The sequence below is a fragment of the Rhinoderma darwinii genome, chromosome 11 (assembly GCF_050947455.1).
Source record: "Rhinoderma darwinii isolate aRhiDar2 chromosome 11, aRhiDar2.hap1, whole genome shotgun sequence".
Taxonomy (NCBI): Eukaryota; Metazoa; Chordata; class Amphibia; order Anura; family Rhinodermatidae; genus Rhinoderma; species Rhinoderma darwinii.
In genome coordinates, this window is record NC_134697.1 from 84,648,629 (window position 1) to 84,654,643 (window position 6,015).

Genomic DNA, 6,015 nt, shown 5'->3' on the forward strand with positions numbered 1-6,015 from the left:
ATACTCCAAGAAATCTTGCAGGTCCTGGGTATAGAGCAGCTTTTCACACCCCGTATCCCAAGAGCAATGGGAAGGTAGAAAGGTTGAATGGGACATTGAAGTTAAAGATCCAGAAGGTCATGTCTGAAACCCATAAACAATGGACTGAGTGCCTGCCTATTGCCCTCTGACCTGGCCAGTTAGGTAGGAGCTCTGAAGAAACAGCTCACGCAGATGTATTAATATGTTTATGATTCCATTCCAGATCCTAAGTGATAGGAGGACATTGTTTACAGCCGGGGACTTGGACGTGTTTAAAGAGACACCATAAAGCACCACAGCCGCACTGTGACGCTCCGTACCAAGTCCAGCTCACAACTTCCACATCCGTTAAATTGGAAGGAAAGAACTTGGACACGCCGGTCACTGCTGACAGGTCCTCAATCACGAGGCTGAACTGTGGGTCTCGTCAAGCTCCAGCTGACCACCATCTTCTCTGTCATCTCTACATTACCTATTGTCTAAATGATGAGCTAGAAGAAGAGTTTAATGACAAGTTTATCAAACATCAAGCGATATCAGTATTGACTAAATTGCTGGACTATTGTATATGTCTCCATTCAAAGACGATGCCATATGTGAAGATATATGAAGTTATTGCCTTGGCCTTGCAGTCCCATCTCTTTTCTCTAGCGCTTAACCCCCACTCTCCTGGAGTTATCGCTCTTGTAATAGCAGCGGGGGCATTGGTTCCCTGGCTGTTTTACCGTGTAAGATATTCAAAGAGAGAAGCGCTGCGGAAAACAGATCTCAGGCCAGGAATACTGCCGTCTATGATTAGATGTTACCCCAATGACACCGTGTGATGTGTAAACAGAGGTCAGGTTAATGAAAATGACATGTTGTTTGATGCTGTAAACCTCACCGGCTGTGAGGGAAGAGACACAAAATATGTATCTTGTGTGGGGGTAAAAGTAACTGGCAGCTCCCAGTGCTCCGAGGCAGCTAGAAAATGGTTAATCTCAGGGTCTAGAGGGTGTAACACGAGGTAATCTAACTGATAAAGGGGGTGGTATCGATGAATGCCACCGGACGGGACATGATCTTGTCCTCCTGGATTGCAGGAGAGTTAAATCACTCCAGGGATGTGCTTCCACCCAACATGTATGTCATATATGTGGTTGTAAAGCATATAAGTGGTTGCCACCCAGGAGACCATGAGTATGTACCCGAGCCAGACCACAATCAGCTACTTAGATAGATATTTTATGTTTAAACTTGTAACATGTTTTATTGCAAAAGTATCAGCAGTTAAGAAAACAGCACAGGATATAAAAGTGCATGAGGTCCAGACCACCCTAAGAACCGAGGTGGGAGGAAACGTTCAGAGCCACCTGTTTGTGACACTAAATGCTTCCATACCTGATAAAGTCATCTGTCAAGCAGTAGAAAACCACCAAGATAGATGGTATTGCCCGAATTGTGAAACCTGTAATTCCCTAACTCTTCAGGTGTGTACAGTATGTAACGCTGTGCGCGCACCTATTGCTAGACACGTATCCTGAGTATTCGTCTCGAGGTGAATGGCATTAAAAATGCCCTGGTCTAGGGGATCTAGCCAGAACGTAATCTCGGGTGAATATTCGAATACATGGCTAAGCAAATTTATGTTCAAAAGAAGGGAATTGTCAAAAATATTTGTAATTATCTTTATATGTGTGAACATATATTGCTTTTGTGAAAGTGATTAGAATGGGTTTCAAAGATAACATTTTGCATGGACTCCATCTTGTATGGTAGGCATTCATTTTGGATCATTGGAATCTATCTTTTGGCCTGAAGGAGCCATCTTGAGGTTAATAAGTAAAAAGTAAATATCAGCAGATGTCCTGAAGCAATTCTATGTTGTGTTCTTGAATTGAATGTTTTATTACTCTTTTAAGGAGCAGATCAAATAGCCTTGGCCGAATGGACAATGACTGTTTACCATAAGTCAGCCTTGGATTCAGGCCTCTGTTTAATTAATTTAAACTTCTCTGCAGTCTCCATTCTCTAGTGAGATAAGAAGTAGAGACAAATTAACTTGTGTCTCTGAAATGTGTGTCTTCCCATGGGACAAGGTTCAGGCCACCTGGGGCTTGGAGGGTGAAGAATTATTATAATGCATTGATATAATTCTTATTGGCTGAATCAGAGTCATTATCATATTGTAGATGATTGGCTGAAACCAAAGCCTACACCTTTCCTGTCATTATACCATATGTGGAGTTTTGGGATATTACCATATATAGAATGTTTATGTTTGCAAGTATGAAGTTACCACCTACTCTCATTTTCCTATAAATAAAGATGGATCCGCCCCCTGTGGGCAGAGATCGTTTGAACACTGAAGCTGTGTGTCATGGTCTCTCTCCGGCCTCTCTCAGATCCACCATTGAGAGAGCATTCACTAATTTGGAGCTCATAGACAAATGCAGATAATGTCCAACGTTAACGGACATACTAAATTCTGCAGCGACAAATGTGACCCCTACTATTCTTCAGTACAACTACCGCTATGGATCCGCACTAGAGACTATGCACCTAAATAGTAAGTGCGCTATTTATCACTTCTATTCCATTGGTTATTTATTGGCTGTTGTATCGGGAGACTATTTCGGAGGTCCAGCGATCAGGGGATTCCTTGCCCTGAAGACCAAGACCCTATACAAGGGCTGGAGGGTGAAAACAGAGGGTCCCTAGGAATCCGCTCCCCGGTCTAGCCACCAGAAATCCTGACACGGTGGGCTCACTATACCCCCTGCCATACAAAAATATTATTACTACGCTATATTGGACGGAGACTGTCATAGGTATGAACTATATAAGCAAGAAAAATGCATCTTGAATTAGGCCACAAAGGCAAATACATTTTATTCATAATTATAAATAAAATCTCATTTAAAAAATAAAATAAAAAAATCTATTAAAAAAAAACTATATTACAGCCATTTAAATGCTTTATCAAACGTGTCTTCTCCTCCCCTTTATTCTGATTTAAAACCTAGTATGTTCAATTTAGAAACAAATATTGAAAATGTTAAAAACAAAGTAAAAACAAAGCCAAATTTTGTTGCCCATAGCAAATAATCAGAAGTTTTCTTCTTAAGTAAAAGTTTTAATCTAAAATTTGTTGCAATAGGCAAGACTAGATTTTTCATTGTGCTGTTTTTACACAAAACCTCCATTACCACAATAAAAATGTAATACAAATTTAATATATAATTTAGAAATGTACAATGTATTGATTTTCTCTTCTAAAGTAACATAAAACGACGTATTTTATTATCAATTTAACAAAATATTTTTTTTTCAAGACTTTTTAGCTAGCAGGTTCAATGGAACTGAGCTACAATACCAGGCACAACCCAGGTGTGGTGCTGTTTTTGGAAGAAAGCAGCCATGTTTTTCTATTTCTGGACACCCCCTTTAATGGAAGATTAAAGGATCATGCACACTGGCACAGAGTCTGCACAGCTCTGTATTAAAGGAGTCCTACAGGCTCCGTCGCCCTCTCCGTCGCGACTACCCTAGATGCAATGCTTCCAATGCTTTGAGTTCAATGGAGCGTCCTATTATTTTTTTCTATCACATTCGCACAGAATTAGACAAAAAAAATCTTCTGTATACCTCTATATGAAATTAGAGGCATACATTATATGGTTATGCATCTCTATGGCAGCCCTATTACCTCGAGTGTATAAGCCCTTAAAGGGAAACTCCAGTAAAACGTGTTTTTCCTGATTGTAATAATTAAAGTTTTTCGATTTTTTTTTTTCAAGGACCAGTATTGCTAGGTAGCACTGGAATAGAGTTGCCCTGTTGCTTTGGAAAGAGATGACTGGTTTGGACCTCCCTGCCCTTGTAGAGACCAGTGTAGGCACCCGTTATACTGCAGTACTGCCTTTGGCATTTATTGATGATACCATCAGCACTGCTACCCCTAGTATTTCTCCAGAATGAGGATATATTAGTGGGATTTTCTCAGCCATTGGATAACTATAACATCAAGTAAATATGTCAGAATAAAGAACTTCTAGGGTCGTGAGTCCATAGTTTGAGTGATCAGGCCCCGTTACATCTACTTCTAGACCCTGAAAAGTCCCAACCACTGGCAAATGGTACATTAAAATTGGTCTATTTTTGACGAATACAGGACTAGACTGAGTTACATGATTTACCACATAAATAGGTTTCGTCATCAGAATGAGTACGCCTGGTCCAAAAAATCCGTGAGTTTCCTTCAGCTTCCTTATGGAAACATTTTTGTCCTCAGTGTCAATTGAGACGAGACAAAGGCCGACCTATACCATTGTTTATGGATGTGTACCGATGCTTTAGGCCATTTTGCCACCATTCACCTCTTTATAACTTCTAACATTACTTGCAACGTGTAGCTCACTTTCAGTTGGGTCATTTTGGACACCCCCAACCCACAACATTTTTGATCCTTAAACATCACAAATATCTCCTATACTTCACCTGGTTAGAACCTGCTCTCCATCTCTTTGAATAAATTCCTACCTTTCCCAATACCTTCTATGCTGAGTCATTATTCTCCCACAAAACTACGTTATCTACCCTAAGTGGGGTAGATCTGAATGTCTTTTCTCCTCCTCACCTCACCCTGCCAACCCAATGCCCTACACCCACAGACTATCCTGTCATTACAATTAAATAAGACCTCCACTGGAAACACAACTTTCCATGTCTGCACCCCCACCTGACTGTATACCACACTCTACACTTCTTTTATGTATACTGTACTTTTTGAACTGCTGTCTTGTCTGTGCTTTAAAAAAAGCCTCCGTCTTGATTCTTAGTTTTCCCCAACTTTCTCTTCCTCTCTGCTTTGCTATCAATCCCATGATGCTTCAGCACAGCATCACATGACCAGCTAAAGACCATACAATTTTTGCATGCTGGGGGACACTGGGATTATCATTCTCTTTATATTCTCCTAAATAAGCTGGGAAACCATAAGTATACAGACAGGGAGGCTGCACTATATTCTTAGACAGGTTCCTCTCGCACAGGTATAATGTAGAAGTATCAGTGGTAGCTGATGATAGAAGTTGTTGTCCCCCCCTGTATAATACTAGTGCGGTACAGGAACTGCTGAAGCCTGTGATGGGCGACACATAGATCTCCATAGACTCAAGTAGAGAAAGTAGTCACCGAGCCGGATTCACACTGCTGCTAAGCAACCGTCCCGGTCTGATATATAGAGATAAATAACAGGTGAGAGACTGACACATGGAATACCAGAATGGTACACATGGGAAACTTTAGTTTTGGCCGGAGTGTCCCTTTAAGGGTATGTTCACACGAGGGCGTCCGTAACGGCTGAAATTACGGAGATGTTTCAGCCTGAAAACATCCCCGTAATTTCAGCCGTACCGGCATGTGCAGGCGCTTGAACGCCGCGTCAATTACGGCCGTAATTGGCGCTGCTATTCATTGGAGTGAATGAAGAACGCCTCCAATTACGGCCAAAGAAGTGACAGGTCACTTCTTTGACGCGGGCGTCTATTTACGCGCCGTCATTTGACAGCGGCGCGTAAATATACGCCTCGTGTGAACAGACAAACGTCTGCCCATTGCTTTCAATGGACAGATGTTTGTCAGCGCTATTGAGGCGCTATTTTCGGGCGTAATTCGGGGCAAAAACGCCCGAATTACGTCCGTAAATAGGCCGTGTGAACATACCCTAAGGATCTACTAGGACCTCTGCTACACCCTTCTTATATGATGTAAAGTGGAATGAAATAAACTTATACTTAAAACTAAATACAAAATGAAGAACTATTATAATACAGCATGAAGAGACTGTTGTCTTAGTATCATAGTATAGTATGCCAACCCCACTCTCAATTCCTCACTTAAGTTTTGTGCTTTCAAACAATTCAAAACATTTCAATAAAAACATAGAAAAAAAATCAATGGGTTAGTTAGTAGCCCACTTGAGTTCTTGAGTATTCTAGAAACCTGTACAGT